This window comes from Pseudopodoces humilis, chromosome 10, assembly GCF_049639895.1.
Source record: "Pseudopodoces humilis isolate 2021_Gansu_Grassland_sample_001 chromosome 10, ASM4963989v1, whole genome shotgun sequence".
In the NCBI taxonomy this organism is placed as follows: domain Eukaryota; kingdom Metazoa; phylum Chordata; class Aves; order Passeriformes; family Paridae; genus Pseudopodoces; species Pseudopodoces humilis.
Window position 1 is genome coordinate 23,699,231 of NC_142209.1, and position 15,216 is coordinate 23,714,446.

Genomic DNA, 15,216 nt, shown 5'->3' on the forward strand with positions numbered 1-15,216 from the left:
AGCTCCAGGAATAGATGGAGGGAAACGCTGTTTTCAGGTCACAGGCAAAGCTGACTAATGTTTCACTGACCTGATTTCTGGGTGATTTCCAGGCACATCTTGCTCCTGCTGATCAGGGATGGATGCTTCTTGCCATGGCCTGACAGTGCCGGCTCAGGGGGAAGCTGCTCTCTCAAGAGACCCTGTGGCAAGGGAGCAAAGCCTGAGATGTGTCATGAGAAAGCTCCCACCCACGGACAGCCAGACACCAGCACTGCTGCAAACAAGGGCATGTGGCAGGCAATGGCTTTTGGACAGGTTTCCCCAAATGCCACCTTGCAGGAGGTTTGGAGGAGGGCTCTCAGAGACCTCAGGCAGCAGCTGGGGGAGTGTGGGAAGCAGGACCCCGCTCGTCACTGTGGCTCTTTCACTCCTGTGTGATGCTTGTCAGGACAGCCAGACCAGCAGCAGGGCTGCCTGGCTCATCGTGGCCCTCTCAGCCTGCCCTGGCACCACCTCTGCAAGGCTTGCCCTCCTTAGCCTGAAACAAGAGCCGTCTCCCTGCAGCTCCCATGCACTGGCTCCTTATCGCTGACCCTCTCTGTCAGTGCAGATGCTTGACTAATGTTCCCTTGTAAAATGTTGTGTTAAGCACATTCCAGGCGCTGACATTAAATACTTGGGCCAGGGCAGCGCTCACCCTCCGGCGGCCGCAGCGCTGAGCCAGCCCCAGCCACACGCCGGTGCTGCCGCAGCCAAATTTGCTTTTTTCTGCCCCATCCCCACCTCCCCCTGCCCTCCCTCCGGCACAGCCAGCGTGGGCAGTGGGGGAAGGAGGCAGGGGCAGGACCACGGCTGTCTGGCAGATGAAATAATAATTACCCCGGCCGCCTCCGGCCTCCCTCGCATTCCTCTGTGCTAACAGCTCGGCTTATTTTGTTTTCATCCGCAAATATTGACTCGTCGGGTTCTTTTCACCTCGTGCCTATTAAAAAGGCATTGCTCAGAGTATTGTTATTGAATTTGTTCTGCAGCTGCGAGAAGCATCCAGCAGCTTGAAGGAATTCACCCACACCGTTAGCGCAGGCCCTGACGGCCTTGTGCCCTCAGTACCCCCCAAAACTGCTTTGCCTGCTGCTCTCCAAGAGATGGGACCTGGGCCTGGCTCAGCAAGGATTCCACACAGCCTTCCCACCAAGGGGGAGATCAGAACTGTGATCTGCTCCTGGGGATGCCCCTTTGCTGCCCTGTGCCTCAGTTTCCCGGGTCAGCCTTGTGGTTCCTGGCCATTTTCATAATGAGCTGGGAGTGTTAATTATGGACACGCGATTTAACAGCCTGTCCTTTTGTTGCTGCAACTTATCCTTCAATATTCACTTCAGCTTGAATATGTAGGAGTTGTTTCCAGATGCCTTAACCTGGCTAGAGCAATAACCAGAAAAATAAATCCCTTCTTTTCTCCCTGGGCTGAATTATCTGGGTAATTAGTGAGTGTGACAGCAATACACACACAGTTCCAGTGTGAGAGTTTGGAATCGTGGTTGGGAGGGATGTTGATGCCTCTCCCCCCTGCAGGGGTGTTTGGGGTGCAGGGCAGGGATGTACAATCTCTTCCCACCTTCCCCACAGCGTTTAGCCAAGGGCAGGGGTGGCAGGAGAGCAGCCTGCTCGTGAGGAAAGCCCCTGTTTCGGCAGCTGTGCTCAGCTTTGGCATCTCTCCCAGAATAAAACTGACTGGCACCGCATTCCCAGGGACTGGCCTCTGTCCCCAGCCCTCCCTCCAGGGGAAATCCCAGGGATGCCAGCATTTTGTCAGCAGATCTCACCTGATTCCCAAATGGGAATAGGAATTGAGACAGGTGAGAAAGGCTGAAGCATCAGAGAGCACCCTGAGGTGAGTGTCCTTATTGAAACCTCTCCCTGTCACCTATGTCACCTGTCTCAATGAACCCTTCTCCATCAGGAGTCTGACAGATGCTTGTTCCTGTGGGTGGGCTGGGCTGTGGTGACCCTTGGATCCTCTATGTCCATGTCTATGGCAGGATCCTTTGCTCAGCTTCACCACCCTTCTAGCTCCCTCCAGATGCCTTTTTAACCTGTTCCAGCAAGAAAAGAGGCAGCAGGTGAAATCCCAGCTCACCACCCCTGCCTACACCCCAGCGATAGCCACCAGCCAGGCATGGGACATCAGGAAAAGCTCTGAGCCTCTGGTGGAGTGATGCTCTTTCCGGGGGAGGGAGGGAGGGATGGATGGTGTGTGGCACATGATCCCAACTCCCTGCACTGAGCAGGTTGTCTCCTGCCTCGTGACCAGCCTGCAAAAAGGAACGCGCTGCCTCCTTCTCCCAGCGCCTGTTTGTGGAAAGCAAATGTCAGCGTTGTCATGCCCAAGTGTTTATTTTGGAAACAGCCAGGGGCTTGGCCAGCAGGCACGGGGGACATGATCTTCCTTCATGGCAAGGAGGATCAGCCACCCAGCAGCAGCTCCTACCATGCCCAGTGAGGATGTAGCTTGGGCAGAGGGCTCCTTTCTCCTGCCTTCGGCCTGCACCACATCAGGTCTGCCACAGATACTGGCCAGGCACAGGGAAGGCACCATGCTGGGCCCCGGTGGCAGCCAAAACCCGGGGAACACAGACCTGCCTGCAGGTACCACTGAACCTCATGGTGACCCATAAGGGTGCTGGCTCTGGCTAACTCCCAGGGTCATTCCAGGCATAGCAGTTCCATGTCCCTGCCTGGGGTGGGAAGAAAATCATCTCTGAGAAGTGTCCTGTTCTCCTGACCTTTGCTCTCCAAATATTTAGGATCCCACAGCGCACAGTCACAGGCCTTGTTCGGCTTCAGTGTGATGCCATTTGCCTCCTGTCTCAGCTGTCCCCAGTAATTCATCTCTGGCTTGCTGATCTGGGGATGTGGAAGATCCTCTAGCACCACCAGGCTTCCCTGAGGTGAGTGCAGGCACCAGAGCACCCTCCCAAACCCTGTCTGTCCCTTGTTCCCTGCACACCCACATTCCCCCCCTGCCACAGGCTGCTGGTCAGCAGGAATTGAGGGGACCATCCATGGAGGGCAGTCCCCTGTCCCTGGCAGGGTTCACTCTTCCTTCCCTGGTTTGCATCTGTCACTATTCCAGCAATGACAAGTGAGAGCTCAAACAGAGCCAGAGTGAGCAAATCCTGGCTAAGTGTTGGACTTCATGTTAGGGAAGATGCTGGGAAAGTGCATTTGGGTTCTGTGTAACAAGCAGGAGAAGAAAACTGGGATTTACATGAGCCAGCAATAAACCAGAGGGGCAAGCCCAGACCCAACACAGCTGGGTTTTTTGGTCAAGGGCAATGCATGGTAGCTTTGGGCAGGCTCAGACCTGAGCCCTTGGAGGATCTGAGCTTGCTGTCAGAAGGTGTCATAAATTAAGAAGGATGCTCTTCTCTCCTGGGGTGGTTGTGGATTTACTACCCTTGATTCATGAGTTCCTAAAGGTATCTCTGCCCAGCGATTTCTTGGAAGAAAACGCTTGTTGGAGAGGTTTGGGCTGAGGCTGGGGACCTTTGGAAGAAGAAACTCCAGGAGGAACAGCTTAGTTTGGACAATTACACCACCTCAGTGAGGAGGGAGAGTGCTCAGCTGGCAAGTCCTTGAGGAAATGGCACGGACTATCACTGAGCATTAGTGAGGGTGCAAGGGAGAAGAGCTCAGGAGGAGGATGCCAAAAGTAGGAGTGACCTTTTGGAAGGGGTCATAGTGGCTATTGAATTTTCTTTGCCCTGACCGTAGGTAGTTTATTGTACATCCTAAAATCCCAGGCCTGGCCATTTTGGTTGAACATCCACTTCTTCCACAGAGGACTTTTCTATCCATAGCTGATGCAGTAAAAGAATAAGGATTACTTAACCACAGTGCTTTATATGAGACAGGGCCATAAAGGATGTGTCCATCAGAGACCACTGAGCCAGAAGTCCCAGACAGACCCCGCTGTTCAGAAGTCCCTTTGCTACTGCTTGCCATGGGCTGAGGATGGCAAAACACCCAGACCTCAGTCTGCATGGTTCTACAATGAGCTAAAAATTTGTGATGCTTCATAGAAAAAAGGGGATTTTTAAAAGCTCTTTTAAAATGAAAACTAAATTCTGAAACTAAATTATCACTAATTATATTTTCATAATTCTTTTTAAATTAGAGGTGATTTTTCAGCATGCTGCTTGAAATCTTGAAATCTTGATTATTGGCCAGACACTACATTTTCCTACCAAAAGCCATATTTCTGATGGTTTCCAAAAATAACAATAATTTCAACACAAAATACCCATGAAATATCATAAAAAAGGTGCCAGTTTCAAATAATCTGAAAAAAAGAGTGATTTTTTTTTTTCTCTTTCTGATGGATTTGCTTTCTTGAGAGATGATGTTTTCTTGAGAGCAAAGAAACCACAAGTAAATCAGGCTGGGATTTTCAGTGGATGCAGGGCAGGTCATCCCCACAGGGGCTGGCACTGTGTTGCAAGGAGGGAAGATTTAGCCCCGTGTGTTTATGTGATGTCCTCACCCCTCCCCATTTGCTGCTGAAACCACTGGTAGCACTCCTGCCTGCACCAACAGGGCTGCAACTGAACGCTGTAGAGCAAAAACCCCTATGGAGATAGAGAGAAAATCATAAGCAAATGAAAAATGGAAGTTGAAAGGTGAGGTTTGAGGAGAGGAAGTGACTCATGGGTTGGGAATGAGGGATAGGGTCTTGGGGAGGCTCGGCAGCTCGAGCTTCAGTGACCCCCGACTGTGAGGAGTTGTGGGGAGGACGGAGGAGAGGCCAAGCGTGGAGCAATGAAACGAACAGTCGAGCCCAGGGAGAGCTGTGAAACCCTGGAAGACAAGTCCATGGCGGTCATGCAGAAAGGGGAGGAATACCCAGCCTTTCCAGACTGTCTGAGATGTTTATCCTTCTCTCTGCTTTGAGTGGGGGCTGCGTGAGACACGACAAGGTAGAGACTCCAGGGAAGCCAGAAAAGCTGATGCATCTACAGCAATGGCTTAAAGCTGTGTTCAAACTCCTGACTCTGCATCTGCTGTGCTGCATAGGGAAACAGGCAGCATTTCCTATGCCACTGTAGCATAAAGGAATGGGGCAGTATGTTTGAAAGAGTTGGGATATCCTCAAATGAGCCCTCTGACCACCTCCTGCAAAAGCCAGCAGAACCCAGCTGAGCCATCAGGTGTGTGCAGTCAGGGCTGGGCGGGTTGGTGAAGGATGTGTGGAGGCAGTAGTGGCACACAGGTACCAACCACATCAAGCAGTGCAAATGCTGGGGGGAGTTAGGGCTTCTTTCCCCACCACCCTCCAGGAAATCTGTGTCTGTGTGTAGTGGGGTTTTGTGTATTTGCATTGGGTCGTAAAATAACCTATTAGGATGCTTGCTGTGCCTCAGGGCTGAAATGCTTGCTGTGACTCAGGTGCCTGAAATATTGCAAAGACCTTGTGCCCACAAAATGGGCCCAGCTCAGCAATCAGAGAGCTTCTTGCAAAGGTGCTGCAGTGGCAGCTGGACACCAAGCTGTGTGCTCACCCACTGGGGCTCTCTGCCTGCCCTAACCCCATTTCCAGGCTGCCTGAACCCTCTTGTCCCACTACACATGGCTTCTGTGGCATCCTCACAGCTCTGAGATCACACAGAGGGCAAGTGCCAACAGGCATCCTTGGTCTCTGTCTTTGGAAACACTGAGCTGTTCTTGGCTTTGTTAGAGCCTCATTTGCATAGAAGGGAAATACTTGGCTCTAAGTGACTTAGTCTGGGCATGGTTTTCAGAGGGACACAATACTTACCAGGGAGTTGTGACTTTTTCCACCATTCAGGGGATGGAACTACATATATATGTATATATATAGATATATAGATAGATAGATAGATAGATAGATAGATAGATAGATAGATAGATAGATAGATAATAGATATCTGCTTTTGCAGGTAAATGTAGCTCTTCATTTCACTTCACCATAATGAAAACAGACTTTAAGCTATGGAAGCAGCTTTTGTCATTTATTCTATGAACATCCAGATACATGTCTGCCATTCATGCGTGGTTTGAGTGAAGTATTTCTAGAGGCAAAGAAGGCTGGAGATGCTGCTTTCTCAGGAGAATGCAGCAGTTGCCTGGAAACCCTACTGGTTTATGAATAGTCATGTGCTAGGACACTAAAAAGATTTAATTGAGGGTCTGTTCCCCCAGGGGTATATAAGGCAACCTCAAGAGAAAGGAGCTGAAGGGGATCTCTTGGTCTTTCAACCTCTGTATCTGATCATTGTTTCTGGGGACAGAGAAGAAAGAACTGAACAAATAACTGCTGTTATTTGGAACATGAAACTATTACTCCAGCAATTACAGCACGAAGATGCTCTATTTCTCAGGTTTTAGCACATATGCAGAAAAGCACAGTTTTTAATGATTTCCTCTGGGTGGAAAGTCCCAGAAATACCATGCAGAACCCACCAAAGCTCTGGCAGGGTTTCTGCTGTCATGGAGTGGTTTCCACGCTCACATCCAAAAGGCTTGTGGCCAACCCAGTTTAAACTCAGCACGTGATGGAGCTCAGCAGGGAGAGAGACAGTCAAGGTATGCTCAGCACTTCCCATCTCTTCTGATAAAACATGCAGCACTCATGAGCTACAACTGAGCTTTTGCAAGCTGTCTAAGAGAATGTCTCTCTTGCTGTCCTAGGCCAGCACTTGGATGAGGCTTGGCAGAATTTTCAGTGTGGATTCTACTGGGCATAATACTGGAGACTTTAATTGTTGTAGGAGTTGGCTTGGAGTCCTCTATTTCTTGAGCGCGGCTGAGACAAGTATTCTGGCTAAGGAATCAACCCAGGCACCCACTAACTTGGAGGCAGTGCATGGGGCCAAGTATTGCTGTGGAGCACTGTGGAATCCTGTTGCATTGAGCCTGGCTGTGCCCTTCCAGAGACCCATCACTTCAGAAGCTTAAAGATCATTTAAAGAACCCAAACTCTGCAAAGCAGCACTGCTCTGGAGCCAGTGTGGGAAGCACTGACCCTGCTTGTCATTGTTCAGGAGATCAATGCCCCTGATGCCATCTATCACAACTTGGTGGCCACCCTGTGTGTGTGTGTGAGCTCTATGCTGTCACAACAGGCCTTTAACACATGACATCCTTATGTCCAAATTGGGGTGACATGGATCTGAAAGGTGGACTGTTTGGTGGATAAGGAACTGTCTGGATTGCTGCAGCCAGAGAGTCGCAGTCAATGGCTCCATGTCTAGGTGGAGGCTGGTGACAAGCACTGTCCCTCAGAGCTGTGTCTTGGGACTGGCACTCTTTAATATTTCCATCAATGGCATCAATCTCCCTCTCCCACGGACTGTGGGATCAAGGGCACCCTCAGCAAATTTGCAGGTGACACCAAGCTGAGTGGTGCAGGTGGCAGTCCTGAAGGATGGGATGTCACCCAGAGGGAACTTGAGAAGGGGACCCATGGGAAACTCACAAACTTCAAGAAGTCTAAGTACCAGGTGCTGCCCCGAGTCAGGGCAATCCCAGACATGGGTATGGACTGGGAGAAGATGTCATTGAGAGCAGGCCTGTGGAGAAGGACCTGGGGGTTCTGGTGGCTGAAAGGCTGGACATGCACACAGCACAGAAGAGCAACCAAATCCTGGGCTGCATCCAAAGCAGTATGGCTGGAGGGTCAAGGGAGGACATTCTCCCCCTCTGCCCTGCCCTGCTCTGCATCCAGCTCTGGACCCCGCAACACAAGAAAGTCTTGGACCTGCTGGAGTGGGTCCAAAGGGGCCACAAATGTGATCAGAGGGATGGAGCAGCTCTCCTATGGACACAGGGGAGAGAGATGGGGATGTTGAGCCTTGAAAATAGAAGGCTTCAGGAAGGACTCATTGCAGCCTTCCAGTACTTGAAGGGAGCTTATAAAACAGAGGGTGAGTGACTTTTTACACAGGCAGGTAGCGACAGGACAAGGGGGAATGGTTTTAAACTAGAAGAGATTTAGATTGGACACTGGGAAGAAATTCTTTGTGATGAGGCTCTGGCACAGGCTGCCCAGTGAAGCTCTGGATTCCCCATTCCTGGCAATGTTCGAGGCCAGGTTGGACTGGGCTTGGAGAAACCTGGTCCAGTGGAAGGTGTCCCTGCCCATGGCAGGAGGCTGGAAATAGGTGATCCTTAACGTCCCTTGCAACCCAAACCATTTTAGGATTCTATGATTCTGCGGTTCTAGGATTCTAGAATTCTGATTCGATGACCAGGCCCCCCACCCTTAACAACAGGTCCTGCCCAGTGACGACAAGCCCAGCCCAAGGCATCTCTCCAACATAAACCACTCTTCCCACAGCCGGCTCAGCTGTGCAGCAGAAGGTGCTGAGCAGGGGTGAGGATGGAGGGGTGTGCCCTGCTTGGAGGGGGAGAATAGGACATTTAGGTTGCCAGCAAAGCTCGTGAAAGTTTTTTTTTCCTGCTTGCCTTTCAGTTAGGTAGGCAATCTCACTCTGCTGCTTGGAAAGTAATCTCTGGAATATTCACCAGGGATGGATTTGTTGATTGTAAAATTAAAGGAGGCTTTAGGATTAGAGATTCTGACCTCGGATCTAGCTCTTTCTGAGGCTGTGACTGCAGGTTGGTGTTTTAGCTGGAAAGAAGAAATTTTTGTGCTAGCAAGTAACAATAAACGAGCTTAATATAGGTTTGTTATGCCTCTGTTAGAAGGACTTTAAATGTGTAGCCCTAATTGGAGAGAGCACCAGGTCAAAACTCACTAGGGGAAGTTTATTAAAGGGTTTTTTATTAAATTTTTTTTCCTAAAAACTTGATTTTTTTTTCTTGAGGAAAAAAGTGTTTTACTTACTTTCTGAATCTATTTTTGATGGAATGGAAAAGCATGAGCTAAACTTTGTGCTTAAGTGGCATTTCCTCTTTTTCTATAGTGAAATGGTAGGGGGAAGGTAAAGGAGCTGAAGAGGAGAGAAAAATGATTAAAAATATTATTAGCCCCTCTCTCCTAGTCTTTTTGAAAAAATCATTTCTAAAACATTTTTAGAGAGCAAACATTGTTTCTTCTTGAAGTACATGGGGTGGTAAGAGTTGTATTGTGGTGGAATGAGCCTTAATGAGCCTTTCACTTTTCAAAAGAAACTTTGGCAAAGTATCTGTAGTTTAACTGAAGGACTTTAAATTGCATCTTGAATGCTCAGAATTCCTACTTCTCAGAATTATCTTCTGAGAACTCTGACATCTGTGTATATATATATTTATATATATACACGTTTTTTTTTAAGGCATAGTAGTTGAGATATGCTGCTGAAGAGACATTCCTTTATTTTCTGATGATCCTCCAAACCTGCCTGTGCAGTAAGTTAATGATGGAATAATTGTAGTCTGGATAAAGCTTTTTAGTGCTGAGCATGAAAAAATAAGCAATGGGAGTGGGGCTAATTTGTCTCTCCCCTTGGAGAAGGCAAACTCTTGTGGCCCAGTTGCCATAGTGTCAGCCAGAACTGATTTGCAAATGAAGGGTCTGAAACTCTAGATGAGTGTATGGCTGCTCCAAGAGTTCATCCCATAATTTTCTCTGTGCTTTTGTCTGCTTTACTGCTCAGGGGTATGGCCAGGTGCCAGCAACATGACAGCAAGGGGTGAACACTGCCAGCAAATCCATTTTGGGCTTAGCTATGAGTATCCCAGGTGAAAATTGTTAGCTAAATTAGTCTGACTGAAGTGTCAGTCTCCATCTCCAGGAGGTGACTCTACCTGGGATGTCATTTGAGGAAGGGAAGGATCTGCCCTGGACTCTTCTATCCATTTGCAGTGGGATGTTGCCTTCCATGCAACATGTACCCACCAGGGTTTGCTTTAGAAAGATGTTCTTGATGGATGGAGTTGGATGCTTGGGGTATGGAGGGAAAGGAACATTTTGGCCATTTGTGATGAGTCTCTGTTTTGCCTTCTGCCCAGATTCATTGATGTTCCAGCAGCTGGGATTGGTGGCCCATCAGGACAGCAGTGCCTGGCTATAAACTTCACTTGGATTGTAAGGTAAGGACAAGCTTTGTTCCTCAGGAAGAAGCTCCCCCAGCTATGCAGCCACCTTATCCTGGTGACTTTGGGTGTCACCATCTGCCATGGGCTCACAGGTGACAACTATTTGCTTTTCTAGGAGACATGAGTTTAAAGGTGATGCCAATTGTCGTCATATATTTATTGCTATTGGTTTGTTGTAGCCATGTGGAGCTTATTGCAGCGTTATCCTACTCATATCTATTGTGAATTCATATTCACAATTCTCTTTAGGTGTTTCAAAAATTCCTTTTGACTAAGTTCTTTGTGGTGCTGCTTGGGCAACTTTGTTCCTTTCTGATGAGCAGTGATCCTCTTCTAGGTTTGAGGACTGAAGATGTGGCATGGATGGCAGTTACTTTGATTTATATTGTCAAAGGGAAGGTTAAAAAGTTGATTTGATATGTTTTGTAAACAGAATCTGATGGGAATGTGGAATTTTTTTTACTGAAAATAAATGTTCTTTTGTTTTGCTACATTGTGCAAACCTTTTAAGAGCAGTCTTTGGAAGCCTTCTGAAGGTAAGGGGCTGGATGTATTTGTGTTGCCAGCTGTCCCATGCAGTAGTGCAGGCTGGTGGGATGGGAGAAGGTCACCTGCAGAATCTGAGGTTTCACAATAAACAAACCACCTGAGCTGTACATGTGAGTCTGTGATTTGCTTGCAGAAGGAGCATTTCATACAATGTGAGCCTGCTTTTGAAGTCTCATTTTTTTCAGTTTTCTTATCCAAACATGCTGTTTTAGGACAAGTGGATGATTTGCTACAGGTGTTCCCTGTAGGATGGTGAGTGAGCAGTGAAGGGGATCAGGTGTAGTTGGGAGTATAACCAAATACCAGTCCAACAAACCAGGTCTTTTGGCTCTGTAAAACCATGTTAAAATTCTTTTCCTCTTGGGAAAGGGTGTTTGTAGCATATGGGATTTCTGGGAATTCTTCTTTCTTCATGGGTTAAACCACAAGTAGAGCAGAAGCTGTGCTCATCTAATGTGCCTGTCCATGCAGTTCCACCCAGAGCCTTCACAGAGTGTTCCCTGCATGTGAAACCAAGTCCTGGGACTGAGCAGTGTCTAATGGCACAACAACAAGATCAGTTTCAAACTGAAGCTGCTAAAAGCTGGGGAATACATCTGCTCCCCCTGTTAGTTTCATGTTCTGCTGAGATATCCTGGAATATCCTCACTTTGTTGTTCATCAGAATCTCTAGACAAAGCATTGGGCATTTTTTTTTTTTTTTAATAAGGAGTGAAGATGCATCAGTGGGACTTGAAGCAGGCCTGGAAGAAAATTTGGAATGATAATTTATGAATGATTTTTTTTTTGTGTGTGTGTGTTTTCTTTGGTTTTCCCCTGGGTGACTTGCCTCCTTAAATAACTGAGGGTCAGCATAAGTCTGTTCAACTTTATATTGAGTTTGTAGATGGTTTGGGGTATCATTTAACCTTGTATAATATATATTCCATATAAAATAAGTATTTATAAGTTAGGTTTAATATTGGTACAGAGGCAGTAATCCTAACAAATCACTTTTCTTTCAGATAATAAGCAAAATACGGACTAAAATCCTCACTGATTTCTGGGAAAAAAAAAAAACCCTGCAGATATTTCTTGACCCTGCTTTATGTCCTGGTGTTTGTTACCAGTCATTGGCACAATCAAAGAGCTTCATTACAACAGCTGAAACCAGAGTCTCTAAAATGTGGAGTGGTATGTTTGACCTGGTGTTAATTGTACTTGTCAGTGGTTTTTAATTGGCAGAGTGAGGGCAGATGTGTTATAGATAGCTCTCCTGAGCCAAGATTCAGCAGCAGAACAGGATGTGGCTTTCACAAAGGGAGTCCCTGTATCTGGCAACATCTGCTTCAGATCCTGGAAGCCAGCACCCACCGAAATGGACAATACTGGGGTTTGCTTGGGTGCTGGAAGGCAGCAGCAGATCAGGTATTGTGGGGGATGGGGGGAGGAGGGGGTTTAGCACCAACCTGATGCACTTGGCTTGGAAGCAGGAGAGCTGAGATGATGCCTTGTTCTTAGGCTGGATGTCTTCTGCTGGGAATGGGGTCAGCTGCTTCACAATCTCTTGACCTGCTCTCTCTGGCATGTGATTGTGTCCTGGAAATGAGCAGCTTAAACAGTAAGGCTGTTTCTGATCTTTTTCCTGAAATGCAAGAAAATTCTGCTGTAACAAAGGAAAATAAGGCTTTGATGAGCAATGAATACAATGTCATCATGGTTGCAACCTTTACTCTCATGGTTTTTTTTATTTCTCCTAATTATTCTCTAGGCAACAGCATGCATGAGATGCATCTGGTTCAGAGCTCTTTGTGGGGTTCAGCTGATCATATTTCCATGTTTGTGGGATAGTTGTAGTTTTTTTGCTTCCTTTGTCTTGATGGACATAAGCTAGACTTTCTTTTTCTCCTTTGTTCTGCCCCCTCCTTACCCAATTCACAGCAGCTTTATTTTTTAAATTCAGTAAGGTCTGATCAAGTGGGAGAATGGCTTTGACCTTTTTACAGGGATGGAGAAATCAACCATCAGTGCACCAGTATCTTTGGAGTTAGGTCTTGAGGCAAAGAAAAGAAAGTTAAATATTCTCATCTCAGAAAGATGAAATTAATATCACTTTGTCAGTATGTGAACTGCTATTGCCAGGAGGAAATGCAATTATTAATCTCTTTGGGGGTGTGTGAATAAAAACAGCACCTGATTACTAGATCTATATTCAAAGTAGAATTCAAGCATGTTCCTATTTTATTTGAATAGTGAGGAGCAAGCTGCACAGAGAAATCTGCAAGTTAGGGGTTCAATGCCCAGGTGACAGAGTTAAATTCTGTTCTAGATTTTACCTTGGAGGTCTTGCCTGCTCCTCCACATCTCTGAAATGCAACACACAAGCCAGAGGACTTTGCAGTAATGTGTGGGGCAGGTTCCTGTAGTGGCTGGTCTATTCTTCTGTATGTGTTAGCAACCCAAAACCAGAGATCAGGGGAATTACAGGGCCTCATTCAGGGCTGTTCCTGTCTGGAAAAAGTGAATTTGGTCTTGTGGGGACTAATACCACTTCATGTATGAGGGTGTCTTGCTGCTGGAGCACTGAAGCCAGGCTGGGTGAGAAGCTGGCTGCAGCAAGGGGTACAGATTGCTTGAGCTGCCTGGGCTTCCTTTTAGATTCCTTGTCTAAGGTTTTGCCTTCATTCTGGAGCCTCTTCATCTATTTTGCAAGTCAATAATACATCTTGTAAGAAAAGGTGTATTGGGAGGAGGAAGATGCTGTACAAGCCTGGATCTTTATTGTTTCTGACTCTTCTGTGGTCCCGTAGCATCTGCTGGCCAAGAGTCTGCAGCTGCTCCAGTGTCACAGAACGAGCTGGGCCTTTCTTTTGGCTTGTCTTGGGTATCAGGGGAGTAGATATTTACCCTGTGTTTGCTCTGCACCCCATGTATAACTTGAAGTTCTCCTAGATGCCTTGTGACAACAAGTTTTTCCTGAAAAATGGAGTAGGACACCTTTTTGGCTGCCTCTAAACCATGGAAATTTTGCTGAGATTTTTTTCTGTGGAAGAGGAACAATACAATCTCAACATAGAAGTTAATTATAGCAATGGAAATTTTTCTTAAAGACTTTCTGATGTGAGACTGGTATTGCTTTTCAGCAGGATAGAACACTCAGAAATGCCACTTTTAATAAGAAATGCTTTAGTGGCAAATACTTTCCACAGTGTAATGGTTATTCTTGGGTTTGTCTGAAGCATATTGAACCTCTGTATTTCTTTGTGGAGTTGTGTAACTTAGTTTGGCTCTGCCTCTTCACTCTTGCTCAAGTGCAGTGCTGGTCTAGGTGAGGGGGGTGCCAGAGAAGTCATGGGAACTGAATATGGTAATGTTGTGCTCAGGCTGTGTTTTGTATTGAGCTGCTGTATGGAATAAAAATATTCTGAACCTTGGACCCAAGGATATTTGCTTCTGCTACCTTGTCCCCTCTGCAATCATATCTATTATTCTCATCTGTCTTAAGCTCCATCTAGATTGAGCTACTCCTAATATACCTTGGTTTAAATAGGTGATAATTCTCCTAAGAATTGATCCTGTAGGCTGATTGCCAGGGAAAGGCTGCCTTGGATGCAAGCAACAGGTCTGGTCTTACACAGATACAAACCTAAAGCAGGGTTCTGGCAACAGAACAATTTTGGTTTTTTTTTCTTCTTGTAATGATGATGTTACTGAGGAGAGGGCAGAGATTTTCATACAGCTGAGGTATCCCATCTGTTCTTATCCTGTTTGATCTCTGAACAGTCCAAACAGTACTACATTTTCTGGAAACTTGCTGATTTCTCTCTCTTTTCTGAAAATCTCTGCAGCTATGAATAAGGCAGGCTTATGCTGGCTTGGGAGGTGTGAAGCAACTGGCCAGCCTGGGACGTGGTATCAGGTTGCCCCTGGCACTAATAAAAGGACTGATAATCTTGTCATGTTTTTGAACACTCAGGCAACTTCTATGGCCTTAATACAGAGGGGAGGAGGGGAAGGGAGTCAAGAAGGAAGTGGCCATCAGTAAGTTCACCTGAACTTAACTTAACCTAACTTAAGTTAAGTAAAATAAAAACTCTAGGCTTTTGTAGGTCGCTATGATGCTCTCTTTGGGATCTCATGGTACAGTGGGAATTTAGAGGCTGTGGCCAGGGATGGCAGATCTCCAGCACTGTGCTGTGCCTGGCAGGCATCTGCCTTTGCTACACCATAGGTAGGGGGGTGGTAGGATTCTGCCGTTTGGTGCTGTGATGACTGTAAGTGCAAGTGGGGTCAAAGGGGCTTAGATACAGTGATGGAGAAGCTCAGCCATGGCTGTTGATCATACAAATCTTTACTGCATAAGAAATTGTTCAGAGAGAGATTCTGCATTCAGATGCACCTTTGCTCTTTAGTGCTGGGGTGCCTAAAGTCTAGGTTCTGCCACAGCACTGAGGCAGCCCCTTTTTGGCAAAGCTGAGACCTCATCACAAGGGTGGGTTTTGGCTCACAGCTAAGTGTCCTGTGTCTGCATCTCCTGGAAGACCACTAGATGTGCTCTAGGTGTGTCTAGAACCACTGTAATGGTGCTGAGCAAGGGTGTTGAGCCACCCTCTTCCTTCTGAGCATCTAAATGGCTGGACATGCATG

General features: G+C 46.9%; 1 long non-coding RNA gene across 1 annotated transcript in view; it reads left to right on the plus strand.

Annotated features, from left to right (window-relative positions):
- Positions 1–8,505: 8,505 nt before the first annotated feature.
- The window catches only part of LOC148183713 (uncharacterized), a 45,803-nt gene continuing 39,092 nt past the window's right edge, over positions 8,506–15,216 (plus strand). The window contains exons 1-2 of the long non-coding RNA XR_015773343.1: positions 8,506–8,619; positions 9,955–10,035. This is a non-coding gene — a long non-coding RNA (uncharacterized LOC148183713). The remainder of the gene's footprint in view (positions 8,620–9,954; positions 10,036–15,216) is intronic.